The sequence below is a fragment of the Mustela lutreola genome, chromosome 8 (assembly GCF_030435805.1).
Source record: "Mustela lutreola isolate mMusLut2 chromosome 8, mMusLut2.pri, whole genome shotgun sequence".
In the NCBI taxonomy this organism is placed as follows: domain Eukaryota; kingdom Metazoa; phylum Chordata; class Mammalia; order Carnivora; family Mustelidae; genus Mustela; species Mustela lutreola.
In genome coordinates this window covers 12373753-12389429 of record NC_081297.1, presented here as the reverse complement: position 1 = coordinate 12389429, position 15677 = coordinate 12373753, and the positions used below count along the sequence as shown (strand labels likewise).

Here is a 15677-nt window from a genome sequence, read left to right as displayed (position 1 = left end):
TTTTGGAGGGGAGGAAGTGGGAGGTTGGGTGAGCGCTGATTATGGAGGGCATGTATAGCATGGAGCATGGGGTGTGGTGCATAAACAATGAATCTTGAAACATTGAAAAGAAATTTTAAAAATAAATTAGAAAAAGAGTTTAACAGATTAAATAAATAATAAATAAAAATAAATATAAGTAAATTATTATAACTATAAATGAATTAAATGATTAAATATAAAATAAACAATTAAAAATAAAAAAATTAAGTTTAGTAATTTTAGTTAAAAAATCTATAATTTACTTATTTATTTATTTTTAAATTTTTAAATAAACATATAATGTATTTTTATCCCCAGGGGTACAGGTATGTGAATCGTCAGGTTTACACATTCCACAGCACTCACCATAGCACGTACCCTCCCTAATGTCCATAACCCCCTCACCCTCTCCCGACCCCCCACCCACAGCAATGCTCAGCCTATTTTGTGAGATTGAGTCTTTTATGGTTTGTCTCCCTCCTGATCTCATCTTGTTTCATTTATTCTGTTCCTATCCCCCAAATCCCCCACATTGTATCTTCACTTCCTCATATCAGGGAGATCTATGATAGTTGTCCTTCTCGCATTGACTTATTTCGCCAAGCATAATACCCTCTAGTTCCATCCACGTCATCACAAATGGCAAGATTTCATTTCTTTTGTTGGATGCATAATATATATATATATATATATATATATATATATATATATATGCCACATCTTCTTTATCCATTCATCTGTTGATGGACATCTAGGTTCTTTCCATAGTTTGGCTATTGTGGACATTGCTGCTATAAACATTCGGGTGCACGTGTCCCTTTGGAGCACCATGTTTATAACTTTAGGGTATATACCCAGTGGTGCCATCACTGGGTCATACGGTAGCTCTATTTTCTGCTTTTTAAGGAACCTCCATGCTGTTTTTCAGAGTGATTGCACCAGCTTGCATTCCCACCAACAGTGTAGGAGGGTTCCTTTCTCCACATCCTCACCAGCATCTGTCATTTCCTGACTTGCTAATTTTAGCCATTCTGACTGGTGTGAGGTGGTATCTCATTGTGGTTTTGATTTGTATTTCCCTGATGCCAAGTGATGTGGAGCATTTTTTCATGTGTTTGTTGGCCATCTGGATGTCTCTTTGCAGAAATGTCTGTTCATGTCCTCTGCCCATTTCTTGATTGGATTATTTGTCCTTTGGGTGTTGAGTTTGCTGAGCCCTTTGTAAATTTTGGATACTAGCCCTTTGTCTGATATGTTGTTTGCGAATATTTTCTCCCATTCTGCCAGTTGTCTTTTTGGTTTTGTTGATTGTTTCACTTTCTGTGCAAAAGCTTTTGATCTTGATGATATCCCAATAGTTCATTTTTGCCCTTGCTTCCCTTGCCTTTTGCGTTGTTCCTAGGAAGATGTTGCTGCGGCTGAGGTCAAAGAGGTTGCTGCCTGTGTTCTCCTCAAGGATTTGGTGGATTCTTTTCTCACATTGAAGTCCTTCATCCATTTTGAGTCTATTTTCATATGTGGTGTAAGGAAATAGTCCAATTTCATTTTTCTGCATGTGACTGTCCAAAATCCGAACACCGTTTGTCGAAGAGGCTGTCTTTTTTCCAGTGGACATTCTTTCCTGCTTTGTTGAAGATTAGTTGATGATAGAGTTGAGGGTCTATTTCTGGGCTCTCTATTCTGTTCCATTGATCTATGTGTCTGTTTTTGTATCAGTACCATACTGTCTTGATGATGACAGCTTTGTAAGAGAGCTTGAAGTCTGGAATCGTGATGCCACCAACTTTGGCTTTCTTTTTCAATATTCCTTTGGCTATTCGAGGTCTTTTCTGATTCCATATAAATTTTAGGATTATTTGTTCTATTTCTTAGAAAAAATGGATAGGATTTTGATAGGGATTGCATTAAATGTGTAGATTGCTTGAGGTAGCATAGACATTTTCACAATATTTGTTCTTCCAATCCATGAGCATAGAATATTTTTCCATTTCTTTGGTTTTCCTCAATTTCTTTCATGAGTACTTATTGTTTTCTGAATACAGATTCTTTGCCTCTTTGGTTGGTTTATTTATAGGTATCTTATGGGTTTGGGTGCAATTGTAAATGGGATTGACAAAATTTAGCAATTTTCAAAAAATTTCTTTTTTAAAAAAGGAATGTTTTCTTGAGAATATTTCGATAATTGTGGAAGATAAATATAAGTGGTTTTAGATGAATGTAAAATATTAAATAATAGAAAAAGCACATAAAATGTCATCACTTTGGACTGAAAAGAAGCAAACTGTAAAACAAAACATAGGAAAATATTATGGGCCCACTTGAGTAATAAATGCAGCTATTAAATTAAGCTCTAGTATTTTCAAGGACAGATGAATCAATTTATAAAACCTGATATGTTGGGGCACCTGGGTGGCTCTGTAGGTTAAGTGACTGCCTTCAGCTCAGGTCAAGATCCTGGCGTCCCAGGATTGAGTCCCACATCGGGCTCCTATCTCCATGAGGGAGCTTCTCCCTCTGACATTCTCCCCTCTCATGCTCTCTCTCTCTCAAATAAAAGTAAATAAAATCTTTTTTAAAAAGCCTGGTATGTTTCCTTTAATAGGGGTAGCTTTTATTTATTTTTTATTTATATATTTTTTTTATATAGGGGTAGCTTTTATAAAGGTACATATAATACTAAATACTTAAGCATAAAGTATTTCAAGATGAAATTCAGAAAACAAAATGTTTTCTGAATGATTTCAGTTATGCTTAGGCTAGTAACAGTTTAGGTCATAATTTAGAGATTTATAAATCATGTCTGGCAACTCTGCATTTCTTTATTTTTCACAAAGTTATCTAAATTTAAGAACTTTTGTGATGTGTCCCAATGGGATTTTAATGATCTATTTAATGGCAATTTTGGTTTTCCTTTAGAAAAAGTAAGTTTATTTTGTAGTTACAGTGATATAAATATTTTAAGTTCTAGTTCAGGATAGTTATTTTCTTTTTTCTTTTGGAATACGAGTCATTTGTGAAGAGTAGTTTTGGAATTTTAATATTGTGTTTATCTACGTAGCTGTGGATCTAGAAATTGTAGCTCGAGGTACTGTTGGCTTTTCTGGGCAGAGTTGGAGAATCTTGTGAACCAGTCTGCATTAAAGGCAGCTCTTGATGGAAAAGAAATGGTTATCATGAAGGAACTAGAGTTTTCCAAAGATAAAATTCCAATGGGTAGGTTTTTTTTTCTCTTTTTCATCTTCCCTGTCCTACACTGTTCATTATGTTAGAGAATAAATTCTTTTTGAGAAAAATGTTATAAGAAAGAAAGTTATAGGAGCATGAAAATATTTACTCTGAAGTAGCCACACAACTGGGCCTCTTACAGAACAAATACAGTTTATATGATTATACAGTTTGGGGGAAGGGGATGCCCATGTGTTTACTCTTGTCTGGTATAGCTGATAAAAGAATAATTGTACTGATAAAAGAAATTTTTTTTCTAATTTTAAGTATTTGATTTTAAATCTTGAATGAACTTCAGAACAATTTCGTTGTGACATTTCCTGTTTAAATTTATTTTCTGGAAATAGGATTAAACTTCCCTGGTTGATAGTAAGGAGTAAGAGGACAGCTCTTACAAATTTGATTGTCAGTTGGCAACTTATTTTGGTTTAAAATAATTTATTAATGATATTAAGTCATGTCACTCTAAGAATTACTTAAAGGCAAGTGGGTTTCATTCATCTAAATATACCTTCCTAATGGAATAATTTCATTCAATTAAATTTTTATCCTTAGGGCATGAACGTAGAAGCATGGAGATTGACAATAAAAACAAAACCATCACAGCATATCATGAATCCGGTCATGCTATTATTGCATATTACACTAAGGACGCAATGCCTATCAACAAAGCTACAATCATGCCAAGAGGGCCAACACCTGGACATGTATCATTTTTTCTCTTTTTTCCTTAAAATAACACTCTCTAAAAGCTGTAGGAAACTGTTGAGGAAAATAATTTAAAAGAAAATTCAACTAAGTTCTAAGTTTGCTGATAACTTTCTTCTGTAACCTTCTGAACCATTGTGAGATCAGAGATACTCATGAAACTTATCTGCTAATAAAGAATACTAATAATTCAAATATTATATATCTACATCATGAAATTTAAGTCTGGAATGACAACAAAGTATCATTCTTAAATATGTCACTGCTTTTTTCCCTCCGCAAAGAAACTAGGTTAGTGGTTCCATAGTCTTTCTAGGATTTTTCTCACTGAGTACAAGTTTGATTTTCTTATCTTTCTAACGATAGACATTTTAAGCCTTTTTCGGCACCTGGGTACAAGTCCATCCTATTGCAGCATTATCCTGTTGCAGGGTTATAGAGTTATGACATGTAAAATAAACTTTTGCTATATAAGGAATTTTTCTTCCTTTGTATAATGCCAGTTTTGTCGTTAGTCTCCTGAGACCAACTCTACTAAATGTCTTTGAACTGTCAGCATCATGACATTAAGTGCTATAGCAAGAGCCAGATGATAATTCTAATCATTAATGTAAATATTTCCAACTGTGTCTGAAGTTTTTCTTTGTTTCCAATTGTCCAGGTGTCCCTCTTGCCTGAGAATGACAGACAGAATGAAACTAGAGCTCAGCTGCTTGTGCAGATGGATGTTAGTATGGGAAGAAGGGGGGCTGAGGAGCTTATATTTGGAACTGACTATCACAACAGGTTGGCTGTAAAGAATGGCTTTAGTTCAGATTGTGCTTGCTGATATAAAAATATTTGAAAATATTGAGTCTATGTATATTTTTAAATTTTAGGTGCTTCCAGTGATTTTGATAATGCAGCCAAAATTGCAAAGCGGATGGTTACCAAAATTTGGAATGAGCAAAAAGGGAATAGCTAATTCTACCCCACCCTCATGTATCAAATGATTTGCCATGTGTCTCCTTATGAGACAGGGTTCTTTTTTTATTCTTGAGACTTTATTTATTTATTTTTTTTTATTGGAGAGAGCGAGCATGAGAGGGGGTATGGTCAGAGGGAGAAGCAGACTCCCAGCTGAGCAGGGAGCCCAGTGCAGGACTTGATCCTAGGACTCTGGCACCATGACTGGAGCTGAAGTGAGTCTCTTAACCCACTGAGCTACCCCAGGCACCTTAGGAGAGAGGGGTCTTGTTATAAACTGGTAACATTTACTTTCCCCCTCTCATTCCGAGTAGACTTGTCACAGCTCATTCTAAACTAAACTTTTTTTTTTTTTTTTGAGTGCTAAAGTATAGTATTCACTTTCCATTCTGGCTGCTTGGACAATAGTAGTATGTCATGAGTTAAGCAAATGATAAGATATCCTGTTTCTGTTCATATGACCTAAAACTTCTGTTTGCTGAGCTTGCTTACTTTGCCCTTCCCACGTATTTCACTCTCCTACGTTATCACTGTGGCTTCACACAGCACTTCTAGCAACTACATTGTGGATTTCTGGATTTAGAATAGTGGCAAAGGTTTTCTAAGAAGGTACTCAGAACCATACTTGGGATTTTAAAGTTTCTCTCTTGTTCATACTTTTTAGTCTTACGCTTTCAGAAGAATGATGAAATTTCTATACTGAATTTCTTCCTTGCCCTTGATGAGGTTTCCTTAAGTATAGGATAGTACTTCCTCTGTTTACATGTATTAGTGGTTTCGGGTGTTTCTGTTCAATTTCATTCTTTTCATTTGTTTTAGCTTGGAGTTATGACCTACAGTGATACTGGGAAACTGAGTCCAGAAACTCAATCTGCTATTGAACAAGAAATTAGAATCCTTCTAAGGGTAATAATTCCTTTTTTCTGTGCTTATTCATCTGTCTAGTCATTAATGTACCTAAATAGTTAGGTGCTACCAGAAGATAATGGTTATCCCCTGTGTAGAGCTGTCACTATATATAATCAAGAGAATGAGTGCACCATTGAAGCCATGATTTCTGTATGTAGTTGGGAGCCTCTGGTCATAGACTGAATCTTTATTTTCTTCTGGCCATAGGCTAGCAACTGTCAATATCAGTAATTTTAAATATTCTACTTCATCTGTAAAACCATAGTGTTGTTAGAATAGGGAGGATATTTGATTATTTGAATCTTTATTAGTTTTTCACTCTGACATATATTTTATTCCACAAATATTAGTTGCTTTGTGCCTTACTGTGTACATACACTGAGAATGAAGCATAAAGGTCTTTGAAAACAAAAGCCTTTTTCATTGCAGGGTCCAGTACAGAGTACATGAGCGTCGATTCAGGGAGATGAGTGAGTAGGTTCTGTGGAATCTCCTTAAGGCAGAGCATATGCTTGGATTAGGGCAGTGAGAGGGGAAATTGAGAAAAATGAAAGCATTCAAGAGATGCTGATCTAGTGGAATCGAATGCCTTTCTGATATTTAGCTGCCTAAATTAAGTAACAAAGCTGTGTTCTCGATTTCTGCCTGGTGCAGCCATCTAGTTGTGTGCCGTTGACTGAGAAACCACTGATGATGACCTAAGGTGGGGAAGTGTGTAGATTATAAACTGAGTTTTATACATATTGAATTTGAAGTGTTTACTTTTTTTAAGGTTTTACTTGTTTATTTGAGAGAGAGCGAGAGAGCGTGAGCATAAAGTGGGGTGGGTGAGGGGCAGAGGGAGAAGCAGATATCCCTGTTGAGCAGGGAGCCTGATGTGGGGCACGATCTCTGGACTCTGGGATCATGACCTGAGCTGAAGGCAGACACTTAACCAGCTCAGCTCCTGAATTTGAGGTGTCTTAGTGAAGATTTCACGTGGGGAGGGATACGTGGGTCTGGTGCTTAGTGCAGAGGTTGGATATGTGCATTCCATTTGGATGTACATGAAGGCAGGTCTTGGAATGGAAAAGACTGAGCTAAATGGCAGAAAGTCTAGTGAACGAGAACTGGAATTAGGGTTGTAGATGGCCAAATGAAGGATGTTGAAGTCAGATGGTGAAAACTTCAAAGGAATCATGCTTTATAGAAGAGGATGGTAAAGTAATCGTCTGTCAGTGGTGAGGGGAGCAATGGTCTCATCTCTTTACTCTGAAAGATCTGGGATAGGAGGGAATCAGTAGCTGTCAGTCAAGGGATTCAGAGTGTCCCCAGGAGGGTCAGGTTTTGATTAACTCAAGGAGGTAAAAGTTTTAAAGTCTTTAAGTTTATGAAAAGTTTATATGTTGGAAAGGTTTAGAAGGTGTTTCAGAAGAGGAATTCTCTCTCCCTTGCCTGAATCTTCATTCCTTTTTTTACTGTTTATGTTATCTTGAGTAAATTATCTCTTCTAGTATTAGAGCATTGGAAATACTCTTTCTTTGCTCTTAATCCTTTTCTGAAATGTTAAGCTTGCGAGGGCGGTAGGTACTCTTTCCACTAGATGGCACACTTACATTGTTATTAAGGAAAATGATGCTTAGCTAGTATACGTTTTAGGTTCAAATGTATATGAAACTTAAAGATATAAAAACCTTAGCATAGTCTTACATGGTACAGGCGATGTTCCTAGGAAGATGTTGCTGCGGCTGAGGTCGAAGAGGTTGCTGCCTGTGTTCTCCACAAGGATTTTGATGGATTCCTTTCGCACATTGAGGTCCTTCATCCATTTTGAGTCTATTTTCGTGTGTGGTGTAAGGAAATGATCCAATTCATTTTTCTGCATGTGGCTGTCCAATTTTCCCAGCACCATTTATTGAAGAGGCTGTCTTTTTTCCATTGGACATTCTTTCCTGCTTTGTCAAAGATGAGTTGACGATAGAGTTGAGGGTCTATTTCTGGGCTCTCTATTCTGTTCCATTGATCTATGTGTCTATTTTTGTGCCAGTACCATGCTGTCTTGATGATGACAGCTTTGTAATAGAGCTTGAAGTCCGGAATCGTGATGCCACCAACCTTGGCTTTCTTTTTCAATATCCCTTTGGCTATTCGAGATCTTTTCTGGTTCCATATAAATTTTAGAATTATTTGTTCCATTTCTTTGAAAAAGATGGATGGTACTTTGATAGGAATTGCATTAAATGTGTAGATTGCTTTAGGTAGCATAGACATTTTCACAATATTTATTCTTCCAATCCAGGAGCATGGAACATTTTTCCATTTCTTTGTCTCCCTCAATTTCTTTCATGAGTACTTTATAGTTTTCTGAGTATAGATTCTGTGTCTCTTTGTATAGGTTTATTCCTAGGTATCTTATGGTTTTGGGTGCAATTGTAAATGGGATTGACTCCTTAATTTCTCTTTCTTCTGTCTTGTTGTTTCTGTAGAGAAATGCAACTGATTTCTGTGCATTGATTTTATATCCTGACACTTTACTGAATTCCTGTATAAGTTCTAGCAGTTTTGGAGTGGAGTCTTTTGGGTTTTCCACATATAGTATCATATCATCTGCAAAGAGTGATAATTTGACTTCTTCTTTGCCCATTTGGATGCCTTTAATTTCCTTTTGTTATATGATTGCTGAGGCTAGGACCTCTAGTACTATGTTGAATAGCAGTGGTGATAATGGACATCCCTGCTGTTTTCCTGACCTTAGCGGAAAAGCTTTCAGTTTTTCTCCATTGAGAATGATATTTGTGGTGGGTTTTTCATAGATGGCTTTGATGATATTGAGGTATGTGCCCTCTATCCCTACACTTTGAAGAGTTTTGATCAGGAAGGGATGCTGTACTTTGTCAAATGCTTTTTCAGCATCTATTGAGAGTATCATATGGTTCTTGTTTCTTTTATTGATGTGTTGTATCACATTGACTGATTTGCGGATTTTGAACCAACCTTGCAGCCCTGGAATAAATCCCACTTGGTCGTGGTGAATAATCCTTTTAATGTACTGTTGAATCCTATTGGCTAGTATTTTGGTGAGAATTTTTGCATCTGTGTTCATCAAGGATATTGGTCTATAGCTCTCTTTTTTGATGGAATCCTTGTCTGGTTTTGGGATCAAGGTGATGCTGCCCTCATAAAATGAGTTTGGAAGTTTTCCTTCCATTTCTATTTTTTGGAACAGTTTCAGGAGAATAGGAATTAGTTCTTCTTTAAATGTTTGGTAGAATTCCCCCGGTTAGCCGTCTGGCCCTGGGCTTTTGTTTGTTTGGAGATTTTTAATGACTGTTTCAATCTCCTTACTGGTTATGGGTCTGTTCAGGCTTTCTATTTCTTCTTGGTTCAGTTGTGGTAGTTTATATGTTTCTAGGAATGCATCCATTTCTTCCAGATTGTCAAATTTGTTGGCGTAGAGTTGTTCATAGTATGTTCTTATAATAGTTTGTATTTCTTTGGTGTTAGTTGTGATCTCTCCTCTTTCATTCATGATTTTACTTATTTGGGTCCTTTCTCTTTTCTTTTTGATAAGTCGGGCCAGGGGTTTATCAATTTTATTAATTCTTTCAAAGAACCAGCTCCTAGTTTCGTTGATTTGTTCTATTGTTTTGTTGTTGTTGTTGTTGTTGTTGTTGTGGTTGTTGTTTGTTTGTTTTTTGGTTTCTATTTCATTGATTTCTGCTCTGAGCTTTATGATTTCTCTTCTCCTGCTGGGCTTAGGGTTTCTTTCTTGTTCTTTCTCCAGCTCCTTTAGGTGTAGGGTTAGGTTGTGTACCTGAGACCTTTCTTGTTTCTTGAGAAAGGCTTGTACCGCTATATATTTTCCTCTCAGGACTGCCTTTGTTGTGTCCCCAGATTTTGAACCATTGTATTTTCATTATCATTTGTTTGCATGATTTTTTTCAATTCTTCCTTAATTTCCTGGTTGACCCATTAATTCTTTAGAAGGATGCTGTTTAGTCTCCATGTATTTGGGTTATTTCCAAACGTCCTCTTGTGGTTGAGTCCTAGCTTTAGAGCATTGTGGTCTGAAAATATGCAGGGAATGATCCCAATCTTTTGATACCGGTTGAGTCCTGATTTAGGACCGAGGATGTGATCTATTCTGGAGAATGTTCCATGTGCACTAGAGAAGAATGTGTATTCTGTTGCTTTGGGATGAAATGTTCTGAATCTATCTGTGATGTCCATCTGGTCCAGTGTGTCGTTTAAGGCCTTTATTTCCTTTCTGATCTTTTGCTTGCATGATCTGTCCATTTGAGTGAGGGGAGTGTTAAATCCCCTACTATTATTGTATTATTGTTGATGTGTTTCTTTGATTTTGTTATTAATTGGTTTATATAGTTGGATGCTCCCACGTTGGGGGCATAGATATTTAAAATTGTTAGATCTTCTTGTTGGACAGACCCTTTGAGTATGATATAGTGTCCTTCCTCATCTCTTATTATAGTCTTTGGCTTAAAATCTAATTGATCTGATATAAGGATTGCCACTCCTGCTTTCTTCTGATGTCCATTAGCATGGTAAATTCTTTTCCACCCCCTCACTTTAAATCCGGAGGTGTCTTCAGGCTTAAAATGAGTTTCTTGGAGGCAACATATAGATCGGTTTTGTTTTTTTATCCATTCTGATATCCTGTGTCTTTTAATTGGTGCATTTAGCCCATTAACATTCAGGGTAACTATTGAGAGATATGAATTTAGTGCCATTGTATTGCCTATAAGGTGACTGTTACTGTATATGGTCTCTTTTCCTTTCTGATCTACCACTTGTAGGCTCTCTCTTTGCTTAGAGGACCCCTTTCAAGATTTCCTGTAGAGCTGGTTTGGTGTTTGCAAATTCTTTCCGTTTTTGTTTGTCCTGGAAGCTTTTAATCTCTCCTTCTATTTTCAATGATAGCCTAGCTCGATATAGTATTCTTGGCTGCATGTTTTTCTCGTTTAGTACTCTGAAAATATCATGCCAGCTCTTTCTGGCCTGTCAGGTCTCTGTGGATAAGTCAGCTGCCAATCTAATATTTTTACCATTGTATGTTACAGACTTCTTTTCCCGGGCTGCTTTCAGGATTTTCTCTTTGTCACTGAGACTTGTAAATTTTACTATTAGGTGACGGGGTGTGGGCCTATTCTTATTGATTTTGAATGGCATTCTCTGAACCTCCTGAATTTTGATGCTCGTTCCCTTTGCCATATTGGGGAAATTCTCCCCAATAATTCTCTCCAGTATACCTTCTGCTCCCCTCTCTCTTTCTTCTTCTTCTGGAATCCCAATTATTCTAATGTTGTTTCATCTTATGGTGTCACTTATCTCTCGAATTCTCCCCTCGTGGTCCAGTACCTGTTTGTCCCTCTTTTGCTCAGCTTCTTTATTCTCTGTCATTTGGTCTTCTAGATCACTAATTCTTTCTTCTGCCTCATTTATCCTAGCAGTGAGAGCCTCCATTTTTGATTGCACCTCATTAATAGCTTTTTTGATTTCAACTTGGTTAGATTTTAGTTCTTTTATTTCTCCAGAAAGGGCTTTTATATCTCTTGATAAGGTTTCTCTAATATCTTCCATGCCTTTTTTGAGCCCGGCTAGAACCTTGAGAATTGTCATTCTGAACTCTAGATCTGACATATTACCAATGTCTGTATTGATTAGGTCCTTAGCCTTCAGTACTGCCTCTTGTTCTTTTTTTGTGTGGTCAATTTTTCCGTTTTGTCATTTTTCCAGATAAGAGTATATGAAGGAGCAAGTAAAATACTAAAAGGGTGGCAACTACCCCAGGAAAATATGCTTTAACCAAATCAGAAGAAATCCCAAATTGTGAGTGGGGAGAAAGGGGATAAAAAGAGGTTCAAAAAGGAAGAAAGAAAAAAAAAGAAAGAAAAGAAAAGAATTAAAAAAAAGAAAACGAATAAAGAAAAATATAAAAAAGAAAAATATATATATTAGATAAACTAGTTAATAAATCGTTTAAAAAGAAAAGGGTAAAAGTTAAAAAAAATTACCAGAAGGTGAGGGAAAAAAAAATGTAAAAGAAAAAAATTAAATTCACTGCAAGACTAAAAAAAATCACAGGGAGAAAGCCATGAGATTTGTGCTTTGCTTTCTCCTCCTCTGGAATTCTGCTGCTCTCCTTGGTATTGAAACCACACTCCTATAGGTGAACTTGGTCTTGGCTGGATTTCTTGTTGATCTTCTGGGGGAGGGGCCTGGTGTAGTGATTCTCAAGTGTCTTTGCCCCAGGCGGAATTGCACCGCCCTTAACAGGGGCCGGGCTGAGTAATCCACTCGGGTTTGCTTTCAGGAGCTTTTGTTCCCTGAGCGCTTTCCGTAGAGTTCTGGAGGACGTGAATACAAATGGAGGCCTCCTGTTCTCCAGCCCGGAGGAGCCGAGAGCCTGGGGCCCCACTCCTCAGTGCACCCTCAGAGAACAGCGCCCAGGTACTCCCGTCTGCCTGACCTCCGGCCACGCTCTGAGCTCACCAAGCCTGTGGCTGGTTCAAGGTAACACGGAGATGTGAGCTTACTGTTGGCTCTGTCTCTGTAGCCGGTTTTCCTATTCCAATAACCACAAGCTCTGCGACACTCAGACACCCCCGATCCTTCTGTGACCATGCGGGACCTGAGGCCATGCTGAACCCGCGTGGGCTTTGCCCTGGTTTAGCCTCTGGAGCGATGTCCCTCAGTGGAACAGACTTTTAAAAGTCCTGATTTTGTGCTCTGTTGCTCCGCCACTTGCCAGGAGCCAGCCCCTCCCCCCAGGTCTATCTTCCTGTTGCTTTGAATTCACGTCTCCGCCAGTCCTGCCTTTCAGAAAGTGCTTGTTTTTCTGTTTCCAGAATTTCTGTTCTTCTTCTCTTCCATCTGCCAATGGATTTGCAGGTGTTTGCAATCTTTAGATAAGCTACCTAGCTGATCTCCTGCTACCTGAAGTAGTCTCAGCCTGCTACTTCACCGCCATCTTGACTCCTCCACCCCCATTATCCCATTTTTTAATTGGCCACTTCCCCTTCCCCTTTCTCTCCTCTTTCATCCTTGCCTGTCCCTCTCTCCTTCCTTCCTTCCCCCTGTGGGTATACATGTCTTTGTGTGGATGCAGGTTTTTATTTTTCTTAGACAGACTTCTGGGGTAGAATTTGCTGGGTCATGTAGTAAGTTTCTGTTTACCTTTATACGGACCTCATGAAATGCATCATTCTCCATATCTTCTACAGCATATTCTTAGAGTCTTTTTGATAAAAATGTCATTCTTAGAGAGTCATTCTGGTGTGAATGAAATAATATCTCATGGATTAACATACGGTTAGCTACACTAGTGATATCCTCTCCTGTTTTATTGGCCGTGTGTATATTTTCTTTGGAGAAACATCCATTCAGAGCATCCTCACTGTCCATTTTGGGTTTTCTTATTATGTGTTGTAAGAGATCATATATTCTGAACACACGTTCTTTAACAATCCTGCTTTTTAAAAATCCAATTGACAATCTCTGTTGAGTGGAGTGTTTAGTTAATTCAGATTTAGTTTTGATATACTTGTTTCTACACTTCCCATTTTGCTTTTTCTTTCCTGGTTTTCTCATATCTCAAGAGATCCTTCTGTTCCTCCTTTTTTGAGTTACATCTTAGTGATTGATCTAGGTATGACTGTGTGCATCTTTTCAGTCTACTCTAATTCTGGTCAAATGTGGGAACTTTGTTTCAGTAGATCTCATTTTCTTCTCTGTGTTCCTAGTGTCATATGTTATATCTGTGCATGTTACAGCAGCTCAACAATACAGTGACATAACTAGTGCTTTATAGACTCTTCTTTCCACAGTCTTTCTCTGGGAATGTCATTTATTTTTGCCTCTGTTTTTTTAAGAATGGTTTTGCTGGACATAGAATACATTGTTGCCTTTTTTAAAATCTGTAATCATTTAGATTATGTTATCCCATAGGCTCCTAGCTTCCATTCATTTTTTGTAAGAAGTCAGCTGTTAATCATAATTTTGGTCTCCTTTTGTGATAGGTTGTTTTTTTTTTCTCTTGCAGATTTCAAGGTTTTGTGTTCATTTGTTTATCCTTGATTTTAGCAGTTTGACCCCATGATGACACGTTTAGGTGTGGATGTCCTTGTCTATTTCCTGGTTAGGATTTACTGGGCTTCATGGATCTGCAGATTAGGTTTTCATCAAATTTAAGCAAATTTTGGCAATTGCTTCTTCAAATATATTTATTAATCCTTTTCTGTCTTCCTTCTGGGGATCTCCTTATCATTGATCTGGTCTCAGGCTTTGTTCATTTTCTTCATTTTCTTTTCTACCTCTCTGCTTGAGATTGAGTAATTTCTGTTGATTCTTCAAGTTCACTGATTCTCCTGTCATCTCAAATCAGTTGAATTTTCCATTGCAGGTACTGTATTTTTCAGCTGTAAGTTCCCATTCAATTCTTTAATTTTCTTTGTATTTTTTTTATTTTAATTTTTATTTTTTAAAGTTTTTTTTTTTTTTTATTTGACAGAGAGATCATAAGTAGGCATATAGACAGGCAGAGAGAGAGGGGGAAGCAGGCTCCCTGCTGAGCAGAGGGCCCAATGTGGGCCTCGTTCCCAGGATCCTGAGATCATGACCTGAGCTGAAGGTAGAGGCTTAACCCACTGAGCCACCCAGGCACCCCAGTATCTTTTTATTGAGACTCTTCATGTGTCATTTTCATCATGGTTTTCAGCACTATTTCCATTAGTCTTTGACCATGTCCATGTAGCTGCTTTTAAATCTTTGCTGAATCTACCATCTGGAAATACTTAGATGGTTTCTCCTTAATGCATTTTGTAGTAAGGGTCACCTTTCTTGTCTCTTTGTTTTATAATCTTGTTGAATTTCAGGTAATGTAGCAATTAGGGGTTCTGATTTCCACCCCAGGGGGTTGTGTTGTTCTGCTTAATAACTTTCCTCCAGTAAATTTATGAAGTCTGTCTCTCCTGCAGTGTGCAGCCATTGATGTCTCTGTTCATTTCTTAATTTTTTAAGTCTTGCTTCCTACATGTTGCTGCTGTGCCTGCATCCTTTCACATTTAGCCAACGATTGGGCAGATGTTGTGTGCAGACCCCATTGTTCATGCTTTCTCCTCTGCTGATGGATCTGTGTGGGCTTCTAGGTCCATTCAACATTTGGGTCATTTTCAAGGCTTCCTAGTTTTTGCTAACAAGCTTTTTGCTTCTTTGCGTATGTGTGCATGGCTTGGCAACCATGGGTATGTGGGTGGCTTGAACCAGCTTCAGTTTCAACTGCATGCCCTGGGTAAACCTGGAATTTATGTGGAGTGCTTATCACATTTAGAAGGCTCTCTGAACTCTCAGAGCTTACAGTTAAGTACCTTGCTACTCTTACCTTGTTTCCCCCAAACAGCATTGCAGCTTCAGGCTAGAGAACCCTGTCTGCTTAGCATGGAGGCCACCTCTTTGACTCATTCTGCCTCAGGTCAGGCAAGTCCCTTCTCTAAGCGACAGGTTTCTGGCATGGGAGGTGAGAGCACAGAACAGACTCACACAACTCCAATCAAACTTCAGTAATTTTCATGAATAAACACTTCTTCGTTTGTTGTAGGTCTTTAGAGTCTTTAAAATATTATTATCCAGATTTATAGCCCCGGAGCGGCGAGCAGAGTGGAGGCCCCGCCGCCCCGCCGCCCCGCCACCCCCGAGCAGCGAGCTCAGCATAGGCACCGTGGCCCCGCCCTCGCGCCACCCCGGAGCGGCGAGCCCAGCGGAGGCCCCGCCGCCCCGCGGACCCGGCGCCCTGCCACCCCGCTGCCCGGGAGCGGGGAGCCGAGCGGAGGCCCTGCCACACTGAGATCTGAGAG

General features: G+C 38.4%; 1 pseudogene; it reads left to right on the top strand.

Moving 5' to 3' along the window:
• Positions 1 to 850: 850 nt before the first annotated feature.
• On the top strand, positions 851 to 6107 carry LOC131838331 (ATP-dependent zinc metalloprotease YME1L1-like; annotated as a pseudogene).
• The last annotated feature ends 9570 nt before the right edge of the window (positions 6108 to 15677 follow it).